The 25958-nt window shown below is 38.8% G+C and overlaps 1 long non-coding RNA gene across 1 annotated transcript in view; it reads left to right on the top strand.

The window, feature by feature from the left end:
* The window catches only part of LOC129784810 (uncharacterized), a 61606-nt gene that overhangs the window by 28687 nt on the left and 6961 nt on the right, over nt 1-25958 (top strand). The window contains exon 2 of the long non-coding RNA XR_008747911.1: nt 25157-25268. This is a non-coding gene — a long non-coding RNA (uncharacterized LOC129784810). The remainder of the gene's footprint in view (nt 1-25156; nt 25269-25958) is intronic.

Here is a 25958-nt window from a genome sequence, read left to right as displayed (position 1 = left end):
AAAAATAATCATCTAAGAGTCTCTTCTTCCTCTTCTTGTCCTACACATAAAAGATTTAAAATTCACTTGGGAAAGAATGAAGAATTTTTGCAGTAATTTAAATTTTGTTGTGGGGTTTGGGGTTTTTTTTGGGGGGAGCAAGTTTTCTGAATGCATTTTCATCAGCTGTATATAGCCAAGCTGCTTAAATCATTATTGACTAAACACTTTGACTTAATTATCCAGCAGCATGGAGCTTCTTGATTTTCTCTGCTGGCTATGCTCAGGCAGAACACAGCCACTTTTCACTGCCTCAGAGATATGAAACAGTGAGACCGAAACCAGAAATCTGCTTCTGAAACGTAATGTCTGCAAGAATGATGGTGAAAAATTGTGGTTTATCTCTGATTATTTTAGAGGAAGGTGTCTTTACTCCAGGGTTATGAAGATGTTGTCCTGCAGTGTTATTACAACTGATGTTTACTCATTCTTTCAGGACCACTTCCTTCTAAATTCTACACATAAGAATTAGTAATTAACAAAAAATTAATCTTCCCTTTAAATGTTCTTGATATTGTGCACTGGAACATTTGCTTGCTTTGAAACAATATTTTTGATCCTCAAAATTAAAAAAAATTACTGCTTAGTTAGTCCTCCCTCATTTTATAGAGAATATAATTTAATCCTTCCTTAAACAGAAACCTCTGCTGGAGCAAGAAACAGCTACTGAAGCCAAGAGTATATAATAATAAACTTGTTTATGTCAGTGATGATGAGATGAGCTAGTATAATCCACCAATATGTGCTTGTTTGTTATTAACTGATGGTAGGCAGTCAGAGGCTGTGCATGGCGAAGCTCTCACCCAGCACTTCCCCAGACCTGCAGGCACAGTTGGCTGAAGGAGCATTGTCACCCCTCTGCGGAGGGTGGGGGAGAACCTGCGGGGCAGTGTTCACTCAGTCACAACACATTGTCCTAATATGCTGTACCTTGCAAACCTGAGGTTTTTTTAAGAAGACTTCATTAAGGCTCTTAATCACCAAAATCAGGTTTAAATAAACCAGCCCGAGACCCCTTACTTAGCTATTTTCTACATCTGTAGGTGCCTCTCAGGCTTTTAAGGCTCCCTGGCAGCTAAAATTCTGTTTCCTCCAGGACCATGAGTGTTGTGGTTGGATGTTTCAGCATGTATCTTCCATTCAAACTTGAAGGGAGTTCAGCAGAATGGCACTTATCTGTGTGAACCCCCTCAAGGGAGTAACCTGGTGTAACAATACAAATTAATGCTACAGCTTAATGGCAAGGGCACTTTCCCAGCATGTGTAGGGTTCCTGGTCTAGGCATCCTCTCAATCTAAAAAAGTTCAAAGGCCAGCTTTTGCTTCTGAAGTGGTGGCCTTTACCATCAGGTTATATGTACTTTTGGACAGGGCAAGCTTTCCGCCTCTCCTTCTCAAGGCATTACAGCCAAGACTCCAGAAGAGGGTAAGCAAACAATACAGAGGAGCCGAGTCTGCATCTTGGATATCGAGCTGCTTGTCTTTAACTGAGGCAGCCTGCATTGTGATCCTTACATTTTAAACTCAACAGCCATTAATTAAGTTAAACAGAGAAAAAAAAAAATAATATCCTGGAATCAAAATCTAACACCTGGTCAGAAACATAGACATTAGACAGGTCAGTTTACCACACAAGCTTTTGTTCTATCCCTTTTTATCCCTCTATCCCTTTCCAGCTTCTGGACCTTAGAGACCAGATCTAAAAATGCGTTGTTTTTCTCTGGGAGTTTTCTACATGAGTGACACCTTTTCATAATGCACTTTTAAAATGTTGCTTTCTGTAATTACAGTGGAATAGTGCTTAAGAAAAGGAAGAGGAAAATAACATTTTTAGAGTAGAGAAAACATTTGATGAGATCAGAATGCTGTAGAAATAGAAATGCAGCTTGACTGCAAGCAAAATTAAGTGAATGAAGCCAGGAGGTGGAAAAGCTGTGTTCCTCATCATAACTCTGCCACAAAGGTCCTGGCAGAAGAAAATGTTGAAAGCTACAGTTTGTTGGAGCTGAAGCTGCCTTCAGAGAGCAGCTCTGTTACTTTCTTTATGTAAGAACTGCATGTTTTGGTTTGGACTTTTTAAAAATCTAGAATTTACTGATAGTCTCATACAACGTTGCACAGATGATATCTTGCTACTAAAACAACTCCTGAGCAATAAATCTAAACTCATCATATTGGACCTTTCCTTGGCCACAATTCTGTATTCACTTACTCACTGCATAATTAAGATTGATTTACATGGGTAATCTGTCATCCATTCCCCTTGAAACGAGAAGAAACTTATTCTTGTTGTAATGTATGTACATGAATCCCTTAGAGGAACTAATAATTCTATATACTGCATAAATTTTTTTCAGATAAATCAGTATTACTAGTACTTTTGAGTAGAATTTGTACTTTTGAGGCTGATGGTGACTGATGCAGTTTCTGAAATGACATCATCCCAACTTTGACGGGCCAGTGGAGACTGGCATTTAAAGTAACACTGCTTAAAAGTAGAGCAGTAAAACGATCATAGCATTTGCCAGGTTAAAGGTTTATAAAAATAAATAGAGCATTCTTCAGATAAAAGCGAATAGATAATATATGAAGAATATGATTTATGAAAATGTGATGTGCAAGTATTTGCCATCATTTATTGAGTTTGTGCTGAAAATCCTAAAATTATTTACTTTTCCTAACCCTGTGATGTATTGAAAACTTTTTGCCTATTGTCACAAATGTTGAGTCTTACAGAATCACTCATTTGCAGAATGTAATCTGTCCTCTTCCCCACCACCACATTTCATTGTGCTCTATCAACCACACAAGAATCACCTCCCCCTCCCCTTCTTTCCTAAGTTGAAACACACGAGTATCGTAAATAATTTTCTCACACAGGCTGAGACACAGATATATGCTGTCAATGGAGGGATTTTATACTAAGTAACCTCTAAACCTGGGTTTTTTTCCTTTAACTGATGCTAAATAGGGGACCTCAGTCATGCAGACCCTCTGGTTTAATTTCCAAAGCAGTTATAGTCTTGAGTTCTTAGGTATCTTTTTTTGTGTACCAAAACAATTGTGTATACTCTTGTTGAGTGGCACAAAGGTTAATCTAAATAAATTTGTGAGGCTTTTCGTGGAGACTTGATTCTGATTGATTTGCTAGAATCTGCTGTTAAACAAGGTCTCCTGTTTTAGCAGCTGGCTAAAATACTCACAGGTGAAATCCTTCAGGAATCCCATAGCTTATACTTAATAAGATTTAATTATTTTACAACTTATCTCTCACATTAGCACTCCCCTTGCATTTGCCACATCCAAAGGAGCAAGTCCAAGTGGCGAATTACGAAAAATAATTCCAGTGTAGAAATACGGGTAAGATACACAAGGTCAAAAAACAGGCAAGAGTAATTTGCAACAACTAAATTGCTTGATGTAATACTTTGGCTTGACGGTCTTTAAGAGGAGGCTTTACATAAGTCAAAGGTCTTTGGAGTAATATGCAAATCAAAATCCTACCGCTCTCCTAAATCCTTTTAATCCAGTCGTTAATCTCAATAATGACCTAGTTTTTGGAACCTTTACAGTGTTCAGCCACTTAATCACATTACCTAGTTTGCCCTTTACAAACTTTTAGAGGAGAAATACGTGCACATAAATAACATCCTACTAAAATGTGACTGAAGCCCTCCTGAACAAGAGCAGTTTTATAGAAGAAAATCTCCTTGCACCTGCTGAAGTCTCATGTGACCTCTCTCTTTGCCATAACATTATGATTTTTAGCAGGTAGTAGAGCTTTGTGTAATACAAAGGAAGGAGGAGCTGGATACATAATTCTTACACTTAGCTGACGATTGTTAAAGAAACATCAAAGTGAAGAACGAGCAGCCGTTATATAGTCTGGATTTTTTTCTCAGTATCAGTTGCTGTGCATTGTATGATCACTGACACACCTATTTTTCTGCAAAACTTAAAAAAAAAAAAAAAAAGGAAGAAAATCACTGGTTTCACATAAGTTTTGAAATTCTAAAGGAAGAAAATTGTCAGCCATGACAACAGACACAGTAACATTTCTCACATGATTCTCTTACGGAGAAGACGACCTGGTTTAGATTTAGTGGAAGGCACTTCATTAATGTCAGAATTCCTCAAAAAGAGAAGCCACAGACCAGTTAAACCACAGTATGTACAGCACTAAAATGGTCTCTAACACCAAGCACAGGTGCTCATTAAAGCCTGAAGTTCACTTACAGTGATTGCTCAGCTGGTAGATAGGCTTTGTACTTTGTGTCTGAGGAAGCATGTCAGAAGAGTTTTACACAATAGGATGGATCACTTTCTGTGTAATTCTGCCAATGAGATAATCGCATACGTGCCTGGTTGTCAAATATCTGTCAAAAATGTTAAGCACATTTCAGATGAACTGATAGAACGGCGGGTATTTTGTTTTGTTTATTTTATAATTTTATTTTACTTTAAAAATTAAATTAAAAGCTCATCTATCTCTAATGTTTCATAGCTATCCTGCACTAGAATTAAAATTAAATAGTGTTTTTAGCTGTTACGCCTCAGAGAAAATACCGGAGAGTTAAAAAAGAACTGCACCTCCATGAAGTGCGTATAAAGTCTGACAGTAATGTATGCACTCTCCATAAGGATTCACAAAGGCTAAAAGCATTTGTTAGTCCTCTGAAGCCTAAAAGACCATGACAGGTACAATGCATGCTCTAGTGACTAGACACAACAACTCTGAACTGAGTTTATCATTATTGTGAGTTTTTGTTTTTTATCCAGTAAAAGAAAGCCAAAAATTATAAATATAAAATAAATGATTATTCACACTACTGTTGAGGATCTGAATGATGTGAGGGAGTCAAGAGTTTTCTGTAGAGAAGTAATATGGCTCTATGAAAATTATACTAAAAACCTTTCAGATTTAATAGAAAATGAAAATCTTTGTCTAGATTTCCTGAAGTGTCCCATAGAATTCTGTGGAAGTGATATAAATTTCCATTATAATGCATAGCCTAGTGCAACCAGGTTAACATTTTCTATCACATTAATGTATTTTTCAGGACTTTTCTCTATAGAATGGTTTCTTCAGCTCATAAATTCCCTTCTTGCTTTATGTCTTTTTAACCTTTATATTATTTTAAAATAGTTGTCCTTATGTAGTTAGCTTCTACATGTAATAAATTGATTGAATTGTTATGAAGTTTTGTATGTCCTTGCTTTACCTTTGTTTTTAATAATCCACATCTGTATTTATAAGAAGAGTTACCTATTGCACATGTCTGTTTTGAAATTCAGATAGATCCAACTGTTCAATGAGCAGGCTGAATGTCCTGGTTTCAGCTGGGATAGTTAACTTTCTTCTTAGTAGCTGGCGCAGTGCTGTGCTTTGGATTTGGTGTGAGAACAGTGCTGATGGCACACTGATGGGTTTGGTTGCTGCTGGGTGATGTTTACACTCAGTCAAGGACTTTTCAGTTTCTCGGTCCCTGCCAGGGAGAGGGCTGGAGGGGCACGGGGAACTGGGAGGGGCACAGCCAGGGCAGCTGACTTGAACTGGCCAAAGGGATGTTCCATACCATATGGCATCATGCTGAGTGTGTAAGCTGGGGGAAGAAGAAGGAAGGAGGGAACATCCGACATTACGGCGTTTGTCTTCCCGAGTAACCGTTAACGTGTGCTGCAGCCCTGCTTCCCTGGGGATGGCTGAACCCCTGCCTGCCCATGGGAAGCGGTGAATGAATTCCTTGTTTTCATTTGCTTGTGTGCACGGCTTTTGCTTTACCTATTGAATTGTTCTTATCTCAACCCTCGAGTTTTATATTCCTTTCCGATTCTTCTCCCCATCTCTCTGGGTGAGGAGGGAGTGAGCAAGCAGCTGCTTGGTACTTGGTTGACAGCCAGGGTTAAATCACGACACCGAACAATGGTCTATGGTAATTATTCAGAGTAGGTAACTTGAAAGTTTTTTAGATAATTTCTTTATACTTGCTGATTTCATGCCAACCACTGCTTTTGGATATTTGTGAAATAACAGAGAATCAGAGAATCGTTGAGGTTGGCAGGGACCTCTAGAGAGCATGTTCTGAGACCCCCCTGCTCAAAGCAGGATCAGCTTCACCAGACTACTTATGGCTATGTCCAGTCGGGATTTAAGTATCTCAGAGGATGAAGACTCCACAATCTCACTGGGCAACCTGGTTCAGTGTTTGACCAGTCTCACAGTAAAAAATATTTTTCTTGTGTTTAAGTTGAATTTCCTGTATTTGAATTTACACCCATTGCCTGTCATCCTGTCACTGGGCACCACTGAGAGGCTCCATCTGTTTTACTTCCCCCTTTCAGATGTTTACATGCATGAGTAAGATTTCTTGAGCCTTCTCTGCTCCAGGCTGAACAGTCTCAGCTCTCTCAGTCTCTTCATATGTGAGATGCTCCAGTCTCTTAATCATTTTCTTAACCCTTTGGTGGACTTTGTCCAGTACGCCTTTGTCTCTCTTTTACTGGGGAGTCCAGAACTGGAGCTGGCACTCCAGCTGTGTATCACCAGGAGTGATTTGAGCAGAAGTTTCAACTCCCTTGACCCATAGATCTTCCTAACACAACCAAGGACACTGTTGGACATCTTTGCTGCAAGGGCACACTGCTGGCTCATGGTCGCCTTGCTGTCCACCAGGACCCCAAGATCCTTGTCTGCTGAGCTGCTTTCAAGCCAGCTTGCCTCCAGCCTGTACTGGTGCATTAGTTTATTCCTGCTGAGGTGCAGGACTTTGTATTTGCCTTTGTTGAAGTTCATGAGGTTCCTGCCAGCCCATTTCTCATACCTGTTGAGGTTCTTCTGAATGGCAGTAAACCCATCTGGTGTGTCAGCTGCTCCTCCCAGTTTTGTGTCATTTGCAAACATGCAGGGCCTACATTCAGTCCCACTATCCAGATCACTAATGAAGAGCTTCAACAGTATTGCCCCCAGTATCAACCTCTTGGGTGCATCACTAGCGACTGGCTTCCAGATGGACTTTGTGCCGTTGATCACAACCCGTTAAGCTTGGCCGCTCAGCCAGTCCATTGTATTCTTACCGGCCCTGTACTGAAGTTGATGAATAGTATCAATTGCTCTGCCTTCCCACTCTTTGGAAGAAAAGATGAGTATGTACTAAGGGTAAAATTAGACACGCATGTATGGATATTTTTTATTAGAAGAACGCATGCAGTGTCTTACAGTTCACGTTCACCAAATTACATGTATTGGCCTCTATACACCTGAAAATATCCTTTCTACTGAATTTATGTAACTAAGAAAATTTAACTTTGTCCTGCAAGGTTCTGAGGATTTCATCAGAGGCTGTATGGATTTTTACTGCCTCTGGTAAAAATTTTCTGTAACATTTAAAGTAAGTAATACACCTTTGACCATTTGAAGTACAGTAGTAAATGCAATTTGCATGGGGTGTAATGTAGGAGAGCACAACACTAGTGTATGAAAATTACATCAAAGTAAAATTTCAGTCAGTGTAGTGACATACAGAAAGGAGTACGGCACATTATTGGCATTTTCAAGGTGGATTTGCCAGTGCTAGTGACTCATCTTTGAGGCCATTCTGAACATTGACAGTAATTAATAAAAATTACTATTAATAATAATAGTAATAAAAACCGACTTCTGAGGCACCAGAAAGAATGTCTTCTTTTCAATCATTTTCAGGATGCTTTCTTGATGAGCACAGAAAAAGATCACACATTTTTTTGTTTCTGTATCAGTGGCAACTACAATCTCAGTGGAAGCAAGATAGAAATCAGAAAGATAAAGAGATATAGCAATATGCAAATGTAGCAATTGAAATGGGAGTTTGCAAAAAGAAAATTTAAAAACTCTTGCAGCACTTGTGGAAAGGGGAAAGGTAGGATAGGGAAAAGATTGGAACAATATCCACATATTATCTATGTGTGATATCTACCTGTTCCACTGATACGCTTAGTTTTATGCATACAAATACTCTTAGCAAGATCAGTGACCAAGTACATGTGTAAGTATGTCCAGGATCAGTACTACTATAAAAAGAGGAAGATTTGGGATGGGTGGTGGAGGCAGAGTACTTAAGCTAAGAGTACACAGAACCACAGGAAAACTGAGGTTGGGTTTTAGTTGGAGATCTCTAGCCTGACCTCTAGCCCGACCACGTGCTCAAAGCAGCACCAACTTCAAAGCAAGCTTCTCTGAGCAGTCTGTTCCAGTGCTCAACAACCCTCATCTTGATGAGGTTTCTTTCTGTAACCTGACTGGATTTCCTTTCTTGGGACTTTCCACTGTTGCTTCTTGTGGGTCTCCTAAATTATCCGTAGGGAATATGGGCAGCGCTAGAAGGCAATCCAGCACATGCAAGTTGGAGCTACCTTCTTGGATTTCCTTTCTCCATGCAAGGAGCTTCAAGTGACTGTTCTTCCAAGGCTGGAAATTCACTGCACTGCATGGATCTGTCTCCACTTCTGCTCTTCCTCAGGAAGAGAAGTGAGTGAATTACACATAGGAATTCTGTCACTTGCTATAACATATATATCAGATTTCTTGAAATCTGTATTTGAAAGAGTCTTAGTCATTCAGCTGTGCCTGTTGTACCTGTACTGCTTTATGTTGGCTTATATCATAGAGTCTTTTTATATTTTCTCAGCCATGTATCATAACTACTTCATTAAAATACTACAGTATTGACTCTCCTTTCCAATGCATGTTTTCCAGGCTTTATAAAATTAGAGTTCTGTATACATTCCTGTCTTAAAATGTTGACACGTGTGGATTATTGTTATTTTAAATAACAATATAAGGCAAAAAAATTTGCTCTGGTAAATAACATAACATGCTGCTGGCAAATCAATTCCACATACTACTTACTGTATGCTGCGTGCATACCCCCCCCATGAGAATCCATCAAAGGCATTTGCATTTCCATGCATGATGTAGTGAGTCACCTTCAGATTCCACTGACAAAAAGGCACTTTGAAATGAGGCCGAATGGTTCACGTTCAGTTCTTTTTGTGAACCAAGCCTAACAGTCAGGGCCATGTTTGCCCAAATTTGATCTCATTGAAATCACTCAATTGTATCAGTAATCACGGAGGACTTGGTTTTCCTAGTTTTTTTATTGTAGAGGCAAAGGCCTGAAACAGACTTTGGGGTCACTTCCCAACACGCACAACTCCTTTCAAAAGAGGCTTGAAAATGTCCATGTCAGTTCTGATGGGCATCAAAGGCAGAGAGTAGTTTTGGTCCTTTTTGCTAACATCCATTCAAACAACGGCGGCACAGCTTTCCCCACAGTGAAGCAGGTTCTGTGTCTCCACACAGGTATTTATGAATGGAGATATCTCTGGCAGAAGAAGAAATGTCTGGTTAACAGTGGAGTCAGTCTGCTGCTAATTGATAACCTGAAGCCCAGTGCTACATGATTCTAATGCAATCTGCCAGAGGAAGAAATCTGTGCTGGCTCATAATTCAGACGGATATGATTCAGGTGTGGAAAGAAAAGAAGTGGGGGGAGAGGGGATCAATATTTGGAAATCTCATCTATAGCTGCCATCTGGAAGCTCCGATGACTGAGCTTTCTGTAACTTGAAACATTAATCTTGGTGATGTGCAGAGGTTGGGAAGGTGAAAAGGGAACACTAGATAACAGAATGAAACCTCTTAACAATTTTATCAGGCTTAGCTTTCACTGCCGCTCACATAAAAATTGAAAGGGCAAGCCTAAAGATCTGCAGCCTTTCAATACACAAGGCCTTTAAGTATGCTCATCTTGGTCAGGAAAGATTATTTGCTTAGTCAGCAAAATAACAGCTTCCTCTGAAAGGAAAAAGGTAGTTCTCAGGAGCATCCTTCTGAAAAGCATAATCTGAAGATACTGGTCATTCCACCACCAAGAAAATGCACACAACAGTTTGAATTAAAGCTTTTTTTTTGTGAACATACACTTCACACATACTGAAAGAGTGGTATATTCTTGTGCTCATTGGAATTCAGCACAGAATAAGCTTTAATAAGGCAGCTATTTATACAAAGAGTGGTGAGAGCCATCATGGTTTGAAACAAAGGCAAGATTAATATCTTCAAAATATCAAACTAAATTAAAGTGTAAAAGCGCAGCAAATCTAAATTTGTAATCATCTCAGACCCTTTCTATGTCAAAAGTCATTCACTGGAAGGAAAAAAGAAAAATACATGTTGGCTAATTTGAATTGTCATTTGTTTGATTCACTTCTGATTGCATCAGGATTGTCTGGGTTTTATGTGAAATTTTTTCCTCTTTTGATTAGTGTTCCTTCGTCCTCTGGATATCAGCTATAAATCACAGCATAATTGTGACAAAATTTGGTTTTGTTTGAACGCCTATTATAATTCCATTTTGCCTCATTTATATCCTAATCAAATAAATCCCACTGGAAGTTAACCAAGAGACAAAACTAAAGCAAATGACAGTAACTCAAGAACTGATTTCCTTGACATCCAAAGTTTTAACCTTTGTGGGACAAGTATTTAGTTTGTAATGAAGGTGAAATGCAGCAAAGAGAAGGCTGAGCTATCTGAAAAGCTCTGAGGCTGGAAGCACCTACTCTGCTGCCTTAAAAGTCCAGCATCAGCCCTGGAGATTGGCTTACACATGGCAATTAAGAAAAGGCACAGCTCATTAGAACTTGCAGGACAGATGGTTTCATGGGAGTGAAATAAATATTTATGTGCTATTACCTATAGGTTCCATTCCTCAGTTGTCACAATGTGCCAGTGGAGGTATAAAGTTACAAACAAAGTGTGAAATTACAAACACTGAGTACGTGCTTTAAGGTTCTCACAAGAGCACAGTGGTCCTCTAGTTTGGGAAGGCAGCACAGACCTGTAGCCATGACGCTGCAGGTGCCTGGAGGAACATCTCACGTGTCTAAGTGCCCATGAGAAATTAAGCAAGCAATAAATAGTAGGTTGCATTCCACAAAAGAAGACTTAAAGTAGTCAGTTAAAAATTTACCATTTTTTTGGTAATTACCATTAAACTTCAGGCTAATAAGATCTTTAGTTGTTTGGTTTTGGTGGTTGTTTTATTTTTTTCTCTAAAATGTGTATTAATCACAGAACTGAGCATTGGAGCTGGATGGTTCTGCTACTGGAAAATATTCTTATCCCTAACATAAAGATATTTTCTCAGGACCCCAGGGAGATAGATACTGCACCATATGAACAAAGCCTTGAAGTAGTATCCATTGTGCCAGGCACCATAAAAGCACACACAAAAATATGTCTGAAAGAGGTTTCCATGTGAGAAGCCATGTTGACTCCTTGTCCCAGAAGAGATGGAGGTGTGAAAGGATATTTGGGATGAGATTAATTTCATCTGACTTCAGACATCTACAATGCAGATCCTGTGTTTTAGTCACCATTCCCCTCGTGCAACAATGCAGAAGTAGACATTTTATGGCATGATTCACCTGACCTGTTTTGGATGTTTACTTCAGGATGAGAAAAATTGCTTTCTAGCAGTGCCTATTTCTCTCCACAAATCTGGAAAACAGCCTTCATGGCAGCTGTGCTGTAGGTATCTACACTTGGTCAAATGAATCCTCAGCCTTGTTACTTTCTCCTCCCCTCAGGTACACAAGCTGAGGCAAATACAATCTGCTGTTGAGATTGGTTTCCAAATTTCTATTTGGAAATTCTATAGACGACTGTCACCCAATCTGTGTAGCTTAAGGAAAAAAAAAAAAACACAACACCCCCCCCAAAAAAAAACCCAAAACAAACCACCAATACAAACATAGATTAAATGTTGTTAATTATTTCTTGAGCAGCAAGGCATCTAGTGGGTGTTACCCAGGTGCCTCCACCCCTCCTGTGGCCCTGCAACAGGCTGCCTGCCTTCGGTCAGAAGGTGAGCTGGAGGCTTTGTCTGTGTAGCAGTGGCAACTTGGAGCCTGAAAATGTGATGCACCTCTCCTGACCACCTTGTGCTGTCAGGCCACTGGTGTTTCTTATGGACTACACTAGCCTGTTGGCACCACATTCTGTCCTTTCTTGAAATGACGTACTTCACACAGGGCAGGGAATAAAGCATGAATTAATGGTACCTTCCTATCGTACCCAAGGCAAGATAACTACATATGATCACTTAAAATGCCCCTGGTATTTGTTTTGATTATATACAAAATATAAGAAAATAAAACTGATTTAAAAGTGGCCAATTACCAGTATGAAAAAACATTAGAATTATTGTTATAGCCAGGAATTGTATCTATATACTAACATCTTTTTTGTGAATAGAGTTGTCTGATTTTGATTTGTGTGGTTTTTTAAATCTAGACACAAGTATGAAAAGGCATGAAAGCTAAAATAAATCTGGATTTAAAATGTTTACTTTGTGTAGAATTTATTATGTACTATGAGCATATATATGCCTCACTTTAGTCATAAAACGAGAAGAAGTGATCCATGTGAATGTAGTGGGATGCCTGGCTATATTGTAAATTCCTCAAGGACAGAACAGGACATCAGCTGTGCATCAGTGCCATTCTGAGCCTGACAGCAATACAGCAAGAGATGGAGAAATGTTTATAACCATGAGGTTATTCAACAAAGAGTTTCATGACATTTAAATTAATTTATTATTTTGGTCTTGAACTAACTAAGGAAACAAAAAATGAAGTTATTTTTTTTAAAGGAATCAGTAGATTCATTTAGATGTGCTGTATGCAAAATGTTTCAATTTCATAAGGCAAAATTCCAAAGAAAAAATTTAGCTAAATGCAACTTTTAGCATTATACCAAATTTTTTTCTCTGTTTTTTTTCCTGTTTTCAGTTTCATCATCAAAACAATGAGTATTTCTCACGGCGATGTTCCCATGCTGCCGTGCGTTATCACAAACATGTTTCTGTGGAAGTTTTAAAACAACCTAGGCTTGCTTACCACTGTCAGGCTCTAGTCCAATATGTAGGGGCGTGTGTGTGTGTGTGTGTGTAGATATTAAACACAGAGCAAAATTACCAGTGCTATGAACTAGTACTACTCAGTGTGACAATGTTTTCTTTGACCTTTCTGATGATGTTATGATGTCATGGCACTGTAGCTTTGGCCTATTTTCTGCCTAGCCTCCACTGGGCTAGATTTGATGGAAATAAACATCTTACATAACAGTCCAGCTGTGCACTCGGCATTTTTTCTTCTCTATTTTTTTGGGTTTGTGGTTGTTTTTTTTTTTCTTTTTTCTGAAAGGAGATTTTCGCAGCATGAATTCTGCATGCATAATTAACAATTGCCAAATTTCATCTTCAAAATCTGTTAGGATTAAGAGACAGAGCTGATGTGCTTTGTCACCCTTCCCCTGTAATCACACAGCTTTGCACTAGGAAAGGGAGCAAGAGGCAGGTTAAAACTGCAGTAATTCCCTTGAAAGGAGAAGTAGAAGGCTGTGAATGTGAGAATTTGTACTACTGGGAATATTTAAACCAAATCCTTTCAGGAAAGAGCAAAGATTAGGTACAGACTACACTCACAGAAAGAAGAAAAAAAAAATACCCTGACCTGATAGCTTTTGCTGTTATGTTAATAGCAAAGACAAGGATGAACATTATTGCACAGCAGATCCTTTAACATATTATTTTCTCGTTTCTTATGTTTGTTTTGATTGAATATGTAGCAGGTATGTATACAGACAAAGGCTAGATAGGAAATCTTCCTAAAGAATAAAGTATGAAATACATATACAGAAATATTTTTAACTGAAGTGAATACAGAAATAGGTGCATACATACCAAGAAAAAAAATAATATGTACAATGAATTGCCATTACTCAAGTTGCATACACAGATTTTTAAAAATGGTGCAAGTCTGCAGGGAAAATTTTGCAAAGCTTTCAGAGTTGTTTACTTTTGCAACTAAAGTCATAGGAGATACCATCAACCTCTGCTTTCAAAATCGCTGAACAGTTTAAAAATAATGACAATTAAACCCCAGTATTTTCAGTTTTCTTGTAGTTTGTCTTCTGTTTTTCCAGCCTTATGGCTTTAAGTCACCACATTTCACTCCACAAAACACAGGCAGGAGAAAAAGCTTACTTAAAGGAAAATGAGGAAGGTGAAATTTATGGTAGTCATTGGGCACTTAAGCTAGGGATATTCATTTTTTGTTCATTTATGGTACCAGCTTTTCTCTCACACTGATTTCACCTCCCATGCCTGGGTTGGCATTAGGGGGATGACATGATCAGATAAAAAGCATGCTGAATGATCAGGCCTATAATTTCCAAATCAAAAGTGTTAAGCCCTCTGTATTAGAAAAGAAATAATTGACATGCTATAGTGGAAATGAAGTAGCTCTTTTTCATTTTTAATAATTAAATACTACCTAAGCCTACGTCCTTAAGCTAATCACTTGTGCGCTTATAAGAACAGCCTGTAGTACTGCAGACCTGCAACCGCAGAAGCCCCCAGCAGCAGAGCGACCCGCACTCCACGGTGTAGAAGAATGGCTGCAGAAGCATGGCCTTAGAATCTCTGAAGATCTGCACAATCCAGGCCTGGTATTAGAATAGGCCTGTAATCAGAATTGTACTGAAGTTGCTGTGCTGAAGATAACAAGCAAGGTAGCCTTGAGCTATTCTTGAATCCTGAGACTGAGTAATTATGTTGTGCCAACAGGCCGTGGCTGTAACAAGCTACAGTTGCTGGGAAAGCAGGTGCAGGGCCAAGAGAGATAGGGACCGGTATGGGAAAATAGGGAGTAGCAAACCGCAAGGCTGAAGCACAGCAACACAATTAGCTACATGGATAGAATGCTTATTTTAGTCATGATAATTAGGGGTGTGAGAACCGTGCGCATTTAAAGACTACTAACCAATTATATCTCTGCTTTACGAATATGCATGTGTATCGGTTCTATATAAGTAGTGGTAGAAACTAATAAAGTTGAGCAAGATGCATAACTCATATTGAGCGTCTTCTTGACTCCGGCAAACGCTTCTTCCAACACCATGGGTTTGGGATGACCCCATTCCCAGCTGTGGACTGCAGGATGAGTGCCACTGACCTCCTCCACCGGCCAGCCCGCCTCATAAACAGCCGCCTTACCGATCTACAGCACGCAAGAGAGGTTTCTGCAGGCATTGTTGAACTCATTACCACTATCAATAGGATATGTTACTATGTTTAATAGACCTCTTAAATATTTACTTTTCTCTGGAAATAACACCTCTTCAACTCAATATTCTGTCTAAAGATACGGGATTTTTGGAATAATTCTTTACATGGTATCCTTCCTGCCTCAGGAAAAGCTATGCAGGGTACAATTTAACCTACAGTTCTCACTATATCAGATCATCTAAATGTTCTTTCTGAGACAAAAATCCTCTACTTCTTGCTTTCTTTCAATCTTTCTTTTTCACTGTAAATTGCATTATCAAGTTGGAAGCAGTCAGAATGATACTGCAAAGGGAATCCTTGCCCACCTTTGAAGTGGCCTCCCAGTTTTTGAGATGAAGCAAGCCAAAGGATCGGAAATGCAAATATAACAACATTTCATTATCTACCTTGCCTTCAGGTTATGTACAAGTTTATGTCCGTAGAACATGAAAACAATAATTCAAATATTTGTTTAATGGATTTGGGTTTTACTTAATGTATCCCATGGGTCTAATAACTATAAAGCAAGAACACTCTGGGTTGATTCTTAAGATAATGTGTTTATTGCATTGGATATAAGCCACACTGCAAATCCTAATGTTGCCAGAAAATGGTAAACTACAGACCAGTATGTCACATCAATTGAGAATATATCACTGAACTTCAGACCTGGCAGGAACATTTACCTCTAATTAATGTTTAATTTCAAAGGAACAGCATCTAGTATCCCAAAAATAAGTAAAATCAAATTAAATTGAGGCAAGTGAAAGAGCGTTCACTGTCTATCAAAATAAACTTCTTCCATACACCAGAACCTTCCCAAATTATCGGCTTTGCCTTGTTTTTAAACTGGATTTGAAATGGCAAGGGCAATGTATTCTAGCAACATAAAGGCTATGTGTTGATAATATTTGGTTGTAATTAATATCTTCGGCAGAATGTCGCAGCCAAGTAACAGCAATGACAGTCCACCAAGGGACCCCTTTTAAGAAGGTTTGATTTCCTGGTGAGAGCGAATTCAAACAAAGAAATTCTGGAAGCGTATGCAGGTAAACTTGACAAGTCCATGCTCTGAGGAAATCAATCCCACAATTTCTCTCCTGTCTGAGCTGAGGAGAGAAAAGCTTTCGATTCTCTCCTGCTTCTGCACATTCTTCATCATAGATCAGCTTTAGTTTCTCAGAAGATCTTTCTGAAAGACAATTAACTGACACAGAAGTTGCTACTGAGTCTGCAAATTAGGTATAGGGAAAAAAAAAACACCTGCAAGTGGTGTTTATGGAACCACACTGCCCTTTCAGTCATATTCCCTCCCTTGCAAACCCTGATTTTGCTTCCACCTGTGAGCTTGATTCTGCAATTGAATTTCCCTTAGGCTTGAAATCCTTGTAAGAGTCACAAATAAAAAAAAAGACAAAGTGTCATGACTTGAGGTCAGGACCATAATTCTGGAAATGCCACTTTAGGAAGGACAAGCAGAGCAGCTCAATAAAAGACAATCATTGTCCCAGACTGCAGCTGAAAAATGCAGCTACTTTTAAAGCAAGAAGTCAGCCTCCACCCATATGTTGTATATTAGAGCTAAAAATGCATTGGTTACAGCATTCAAGAGGTAAAAATCCCAGGCATACAATCATTTCTGTGTGAAATGAAAGTGGAAGTTCTTAATGAAATAATTTCTGTAAATTTGTCATGTGAATAGAAATCTCTGGATCTAAACTACTACAGTTTTACAAGGCTTCAACCAAACAAATATAGATTCACTTTGCAAAGCCAGGTAGAAAAGATCCAGGTACCACACCTCTGTACCGTGTATATAAGAAGAGCTTAGAAAAGATGGAGGAATGGTAACAGTTAATTTGCCTTTCAAGTGGAAGGTGATTTTTTTGAAGTTCACAGCTAACAAAGTAAAGGATTATACACTTTATGGGAATAAGAAAAAGTGAAGTCTTACATGACATAAAGTAGCATAAAAATATAACATAATCAGAAGTCCGAAATTTAAATTGCATAAACACCAGATGTATCATCAAACGTTTTGTATTGTAACATTTTTTTATGAAAATACTTTCAGTTGATGCCACTCCCACAAAAAAGTTTTCAATACAACTTTATGAAAATGCTTAGATTTTTCCTGACAGTTTTGATGAAGAAAGTTTTGAGTTCACAAAAGTGTCAATAATGACCATTTTTCCTTCAGATATGCACTGAACATCACACATGCATTTCAGTAGGCTGATAAAATATTTTATTAGTGTTAATTGAATCAGCACTGCTTCTGTAAAAGAAATGTCCCGTTTTTCCAGAAACAACAAAAATACCAATTCTGTCTCAAAATTATGGTCAGCCTCTGTCTGTGGGTAAAACCCTTCCTGATAGGATAGAATTGTCATATCAAAGATCTCTTCCTGGGACAAAATGTCCTTTCTCCAATAGTCACCTTTAAAAGACATGTGCTTGTTTGGTTCCTGGGCGGAGGACTTCAAAATTCTCAGAGTCACTGAAGTTTTCTAAGAGTTGCCTAAGAGACGAGAAAACTGATGTGAAAAAGCAAAAGGACAAACATAACTTCAGCGCACAAAAATGCACGTTGAAACCACAGCTCTGCTGAAATCAGTGACACAGAGTGGTTCTGCAGCTTTCAGATTTAAACTTCCATAGCTAATTTAGGAAAGTAAATCTTCCCCTTCATCCCATCTATGTACAGCAACATTGTCCTCTTTATCAGTATAATCAAAAATAGAAAAAAATGTTGTCAAGCTTAGTAATGCTGAGTTTAACAAAATGAATAAGCAGATGCAAATCATGACCTCTTTATGGTAAATCAGATTTTAGTTTTGTCTGAGGCTTAGTCAAAGTTACAGCAAAATGGAAGTGGAAACTGTATGCCCATATTATTACAAGCCAGGTTTCCAGGAGAATTTATGAGCTGCATGGAATTCATAAGCCTTGGACATCCGTGCCTATTCCTCTTAAAACTGATACATACTGTGTATGATTTATGAGCAACACTGGTTAAAAATTGGATGCCAAATTGAACCTGTACCTTAAACCAATTTTATGTACATTTATAAAAATGACAGGTACAAGATACAATGTCAAAATGGAAAGGATAAACCAACCAAAAGCATTAACAAGGTTTAATTCATCACCTCCCACTTCTCCAACTACTGTTCAAGAGAAAGAAAGACATTGAGTGGATGGGGGATGGTCAGAGGTCTCAAACAGCACTCCCTTCCGTGTGATGGTACACAGCTTTGGAACATATAAGCTGGAAGTGAAAACATGAAAACATCTACTTATAAAGGATGATACTTTATGAGGCTGCCAAATTGGCTATTACTTAGCTAACAGTACACTGCATGAACTCTTAATGTTACATGAGGATTCCTGGTTAGATCTCAGACACTGAAATACACAGATTCTGTCAAACTCAGTGGCTGTGAGTGGTGATTAAACGATTGAAGTCCCCAGGCATAACTGAGAAGGTTTTCCAGACCTAAAAGACATCCTCCTTTACCTCATGCTGCCCAATGGACCAAAGTGTCACTTAGTTCTGCATCACTACCTGCGTCCAATGCTGAACATACCCCTGCCATTTCCAGGGCCTAAGAGGACTGCTCCAGACCGACAACTTGTGACTGCTTTCTGTGCACTTAAGCCAGAAGAGTGAAAAGCAGAGTTTTAGCAATGCCTACATAACACCTCTTGCTGTTTCATTCCGTTTACATGATGTGAAGATGCTGGACTAACATGAAGGTCTCATAAGAAATCTTCCAAATTAATTCAAGCAATATTCTGATTTGTTTTCTATCCAGTTATCAGTGGTCTTTCTTCCTTTTTATGCCCTGTTTTCATACTCATCACACAAAGGTATTAATGGGTGGGTAAAACAGATGCTGTCACCCTTCTGAGTCAATGGAAATTTGCACAGGGAGTGAAACTGGCTTTATCCAGATGATGTTAGAAATAAAATATCTTTGGGGGTCGGTAGGACTGACACAAAACTGGGTGAATTTCCTAGGTTTATTGTATTTGCTTTTAATTCTTCAGGGGCCTAGGAAATATTCCAGAAAAACTATGAGCCCAAATGCAACCTTTCTGGCAAATAAATCAGAAGATATAGAATACTTACAATTATAAAAGTATGTCTGCTTTATGAAAAGCCTTATTTTGTGCTTTCTTGACCTGTGCCCTTGACAATCAAGTTCCAAACTTTAGTTCATTGCATTGATGGCAATATGACTACTCATGAGTTTGCAGTTAAGTGAGTTTTTAGATCAAGATCTAAGCTGACTGTATTGCATGCTTTTGTGGGAATATCGGAACAGAGGGCTCAAGAGGACCATCTAAGCCCTCAAATTCAGTTCTTTGTGATCCATATAAATATAACATAAAGTGTGCCGCGTTAGACAAAAGAAGTTTAATTTAGAAGGGTCCCCATCTACATCACACCACCTCACCACTACATGGCACATTCAAGAGTACAGAGTAGCATCTGAACAAGAGCAAAACCAGCCAGAACTGTAACATAGTGCAGGAGCAGGCCAGGATGGAAGGAAAGCAGAGGTGAAAATCTTTTTTTTTTTTTTTTTTTTTTTTTTTGTAATCTTACACCTGTAAGAGTAGGGGAGCTCAAATAAAAATCTTCAAGATGAGCCTAGAAAAAAGAACAAATTTGCTACTTCACCGAGAGTAAAAAAAATCCCAAAGTTCAGCCAGTCTGACCCAGGGTAAAAATATTCCTAATGTCCAGTGCTTGTAGTTTATCCTCAGTGGATCAGCAGAACAACCACTAATGAGGTTTTACTGCATTCAGAAACATGAGTCCATCCCAGCCATAGCCAGCTGTGGTACAAGCGTAATGCTTCACAGGAATGCAAAAAGCCCAACAAAAAAACAACTTCTGTTGTTTATCTGAAAACCCTTCAGATAAAACACTTCAAAATCCCAACTGTTGCTTATATTCAATGGAGCTTGGTTTTGTTAGTTAATTAAAATAGAACTCATCAGACTAAAGATAGATGCCTAGTTGTAAGACATCATTTCATGATCAGTGGAAAGAAACAAGAGGCAAATTATTTTCTCCCTAAAGTACACATCTAAAATCAGTTGGATTTTTTCACCTTAAAAGTGTTTAGTAAAGTCTATTAATTGGAAAAAAGATCTAAGATAACTAGCTCCAAGGTAGGTGCTCACACTTTAAACATTAATTGAATTAACTGAATCCCATGCTTACACTGTAAGAAGTATTTTATTGATTTGATTTGGAATTGCTGGCTTTTTTCTTCCAATAAATTTTCTTGCTTTTTTCTTTCCACTCTTAGTGACTGGCAAAACAGATATATTTCCTAAGCACATACATATTTTTGTCTTATTCATTCCACCAAAGTTGAAAAAAAAGAGACTACTAACTGAAAAGCATGAAAAACGATAACTGCAAATAGTATTTACCACCTGTGATTTGAGCCCAGATTCAAGTGTTAGAGGAACTGAATTTTCCTGAGTGAAGATGTGATATTACTCATTATAATATATATGATTTACGTGTGATTATTTTGAAAGGAAAATATCTTGTAATTCCAGGGTATTTTCTCTAGGCTTATTGTCAGGCAAATTCTTAAAGCTGTTATTTGAAGTTTCCCACAGACATCATTAAAAGCTCTTTTCAGCACCAAATACCAGCACAAGCCTGAACAAGCTGCACTTAAAAGTTCATTCCCACAATCCATCCACTGGTGTTTCAAAATGGCTTGTTTCTTGCATTAATCTGTAAGGCAAAATTCCTCCTTGATAAAGCTGACAGTGGCTTATCTCACAGAAATCCAGCATATTGTGCTACTGCGTAACATAGAAAGGATGGACAAATGATTCCTGACCTGTGCAAGCACAATATACACACACTGGTTTGGGTAAAAATCCTTCTCGTTCCTGTACAAGCAGAAGCCAGTATTGCCATGGTGGGATCTGGAGAGCAAAAGAGCTAATTTGTCACCGGTCACTGCAGTTGTATGGACTCCTTTCTGCATACCCATGACCACATCCTCTGCTGTGACCAGCACTGAGAAGATCCAGCTTTCCTTGAACTGCTGCTCCACAACCTCAAGCAAGTTGCTTGGGGCCAACTCCAATTAAGAACTTTAGTGCCTCAAACAAAAGGGCTACAACAAATTTGTAACCTTGAAAATAAGCATTATGACTGCTGCCTAAACCTCGATGTGCCTGAGCTTGCTGGGGCCTCCTCTTTTCGTGATGTGGAGGTCTCCAAGCACACAGAAGTGCTCATACCCAGAGCTGATTCTGGCTTCTGGGTGGCTCAGCATGTCCTTGCTCCTGGGCACAGCTGTTCCTCAGCTTGTTTCACCCAGCAGGTCTCTTCAGCATGCTGAGCACAAACACAGCAGGACAGGGCTCCTTGCAAAACACAGCTGTGCTACCAGCTTTGGCAAATGCCAAAAGTCTCCTTGAAGCAGAGATCAGAAGGCATCATCTCCGATGGAAGTGTCCACTATGCTAGGCTGGTGAGCTGCACCCTCTCTTGCTCCTAGTGCAAATCTTGAACATTTTGCTGCACAGTGACCTGGCTTCAAAGGGAAGGTGTACAGCATGTCTCCCACCACAAACCCCTGTCATCCAGAAACATGACTTGAAAGTTTCAAGTGTTGACAGTGTTCACAGTGGAACCTACATGGATAGGGGTGGAGGGTGCATGAGAGTGAGGGTGACGCTTACCCATGCGCACTAGGTTTCCTACTCAAGCTCTGTGAAGTTGCCTGCTAGGTAACTGACTTTAGAGACAGTCCCCTCCTCAACTTGCTAGCCCCAGGCGGCTCCTCCTCCCAGGTCTTTAACTCTCCCATTGTGCCATCCAAAGTTCTGCAGCTGCTCTAAGTATTCAGTTCTTTTCCCACCAGCTGCTCCATGTCCCTGCCACTGTGAATATCACCCTACTCCAGTGACGCACTCCTGCTTGCCCTCTTTGCCCTGCAGTGTGGGGAGAATCGGGATGTCTCAGACCTGCTTGATAAGAAGACAGAGTAGAAAATGGAAGCTGCCTGTATTTAAAAATTATATATCACCAGTACATTACCCGCCTATGTACACAACAAAAATGAAATTATTTGGAGTCAAAATCTGTGTACCCATAAGAATATTGTCCTTTGTTTCTGTTCCTCACCTAAAAAGAGGGGATTGTTGTACTCCTCCTGATAGCCCTATATACCTGAGTGCTACAAACTTTGTGGCAAGGGCCTGCCTTTTTTATTTCACTTGATATCTTATACAGAGTCTCTACAAGTCTTGTTGTGTATCAAGGGAAATAATAGATACTACTTCATGTCACTCTGAGGCTTATGGAAGTATTTCTCAGAAGCATTGGTACTTTCAACTTCATTTAAACACATTCCTTAAATGAAAATTCCTCTGCAAAATATTTACATAAACCCCACACTGCCTATATTCTTACAAAATTATTTTCTTGTTTTCAAGATGCTCTTCTGGATTTCAGTCCTTTGCCCATGATATATTTTCTCAGCCTTGCATTTTGTGTTCTGAATCATGAAGCTAAGCTTTGCTACGACAGCTGTGAGATTTAGATCTTCTGCATTAGCTGTGTGATGCTTAGCAGTAAATTTCCCTAACCTACTGGATAAAATATGTTCAGCCAAAGCAAAAGTGCTTTAGAGTTGTGTTCTTTTTAACACAACAGTGACACCTCCCACATGCTGCAGCAATAGAAATAAAACCAATAGTCATTCTTTTGCCAAGCTAGATTGAAGTCTAAGAAAGGACTTTTTTTTTTTTTTTTTTTTTTTAACAGGATATTTTACAAATACATAAACATCTTCTGCTTCCTCAAAATGTCTTTGGTTTATCCCTCACTTTTTGGCTTTTTTCTCTGTCTTTTCTGGCTTGCCTAGGTTAAGTGTGAAAATGTAATGCTCAAAAATTTGGCTGCCACACACTAAGTCCACCCGTTTTGGAAGTCTAGTTTTGGCAAAGCAGTCTGCCTTTGTTATATGCTAAACTTAAAGCTTGAGGGAACCTAAATTTGGTTTGATTAATTCAACAATTAATGGCTGAATCAAAAAAATGGTCTAAAGACATCTATTCTGCTTACAATAGGGCTTTAGTACAGCGAAACAGAATTCATTAGGAGGAAACTTTATTGTTGTTAAGGGCATTGGCAGTATTCTCTCCACCCAATTCTAGTCATTGAAGCAGGTACCCTGAGTTTGAGCCTGAAACTATGCCCTGTGCCCCTAATAAGAAGCAGATAGTGAGGTATCACATTATTATTGTATTCCATGTTGCACATCCTTGGAGAATATGAAAATTAATTTCATAAATGAGCAAATGTTTGCCCAAAAAATGTTCAGAATGCTGAAGGCAGATTAAGTCCATATGGCTGTGGGTCAGAATGGTCTTCTGAAGAATATTCAAGATTATAATAACACAGATAGTTGGTGCAGTCCCAAAGGGACACATTTCAAAATTTGAGGTCTGTTTATCTGCTCTAAGAGAACATCCTAGATTTACAGTGTTGATTCATGCTGTTGATTTATGTTTGCTCATATCAGGACTGTGCTTTTGAAACAGATTTCCCAGTCATCTCACCTAAACATGCTTTGGTCTATATGTTGATGTAATCTTGAAGCACCTAAAGCAGAATACTTTAAGATGAAACTAAACCAGAATTACCCAGCACTCCACTGTATGCCAAGCCTCCAGCAGCACCCCTGCTGTATGCTAGTTGCCACTGGGTATTCATTCTGTGGGAAAAACTGACCCAAAGTAAAATCCCTGTATCACGCATTATGGGCATTTGCTCTTCTGTATCTCCATTTCACTCTGTATGTTGAGATCCATGCTCCTCCTGCTCCATGTGCCATACGGCTTGCCAATGTAAATACAGCCACTGTAATATAAAGAGAACAGGCCCTAATTTTAACTGCTGTTAAGTCCAGGTTCTTTCTTTAGCATCAGTGAAGTTGCACTGATCTATATCACTTAAGGACCAGTCTACTGAAATGGTTTTGAATTTGAATTTGACTTGGAAGATACGTCAGGAAAAAGATGTTACAGACACTGAGTTGGCAACTTCTGGGTTTTTGTTAGGTATTTCTTACTCTTCAGATGGCTGAAGAGTGACTTCAACGAAAGCTGCAAAGCAGGTGATGATCCCCTGCTCAAAACCCTTCACTGTGCTTCAGAAACTGCAGGGCTTCTTGCTAAGCTAAAGCTGCAATCCTTGAGAACTTAAATGTGGAAAGTAATAAAATAAAACAGATCAAAGCTGTGTACAGATAATGAAAACAAAAGGTTATCTAAAAAAAATTACTTTATTATATAGAGCAAGGCCTTTGTCATGCTGGGAGACCTTGGCTTCCTACATCCATGAGTTGGGCTTTCATCCATTTTATCATCAGACCCATTGAATAAAGACTCTCAGCTGGCATCTGGGTGCATAGTTTTAATTTAAACACTTATTGAAAATGCAGTTTAATGTAACCACCAGATTTCATACAGAAAAACTGCTGAGTTTCTGAGAAGGACGAAATCAAAGGAAATCAAATATATTTCACTTGCTTCTAGTATTATCCATTATTGTTATTATTAGTGAGTGGCTTGTGGTTGTGGAATGAATGCAAAAGGTTTCATATTCCCGTCGTTACTGATGAATGACTCTGTTATGTAGGAAGCCATTAAACTCCTTACACTGTGTAGTTCACACTTGCTTCCTAAGCAAGCAGGACTTGGATCCTTCTAAGCCCCTGCCATCTTGTTTTGGAGGTGAAAGTGGGTGGTTGCAGTGCACCTTCTGGCTTTCAGATATGCTACTTGCTTGTATTACAGCACCATCAAGACAAAACCCATTGTGCCAAGTCCAGTAGAAGACACATGATAAGAGAAAGCCTTTGCCCCTGGAGACCTCACCATCTAAATAAATACATTCGTTTTGTATTGTAGAAGTCAGCAGAGAATTGCCCTGAGGCTAAGCAAAAACCAGCCTAAAATACAATGATTGTGAATTGTTAAATAAAACAGAACAAGATGAATGTGAAGTGTCGCCATGATTCAGGTATGTTTTGTAAAGCTTCTTTGTTATTTGTCTCTTCTCATAACACTAACATTTTCCAAGCCATTAAAATACCCCTGGCACAGCCTATTAGTGTTGCAGAATGAAATGGGTATTTTCTTTTCAGCATCATTCTTTTACAAATACAGGTTTTCTACCAGTTATGTGAACTGACAGACATTAAGTACTAACAAATTTTCTCCTATATCTCCTGATTTGGAACCTGAACTGGTTAGGACCTTGTCAGTCAATGTGATGGACTTGTATCACTAAACAGTTAGAAAGGGTTTTGGAATGGGTAAACAAGCAGAATATGTAACTCTAAATCTGATGGTGCCCATCAACTTCTCCAGTAAGGCATTTTTTCCATGTGTTAGACTCATTTATTGACCTTTCATGCTGTGTGTTTCATGCTCCCACCAACTAATGCCAGCCAAAATTTTCAGTTAGAAATGCAGACCATCTGAAGAAAAGGCTGTTTCTTTGCACTTACATTTCTTCCTCATTTATTTTTGTAGTTTATTCAAGGACTCTGGAGAAATGTGAAGACCATATTATGCCCAGTTAATTTACAGCCCTCATTTTTATTGGGTTACTGTGAATTCCAGTTTTTAAATCAGCCTTGCTACGTCACAAAAAGACATGTGTGCACATCTTGAGTGCAGGGCTAATTTTTTATGAAAGTAAGTGCTA

This window comes from Falco peregrinus, chromosome 6, assembly GCF_023634155.1.
Source record: "Falco peregrinus isolate bFalPer1 chromosome 6, bFalPer1.pri, whole genome shotgun sequence".
NCBI classification, from domain to species: Eukaryota; Metazoa; Chordata; class Aves; order Falconiformes; family Falconidae; genus Falco; species Falco peregrinus.
Note: the sequence above shows the minus strand (reverse complement) of the source record. Positions and strands in the feature narration are given on the sequence as shown.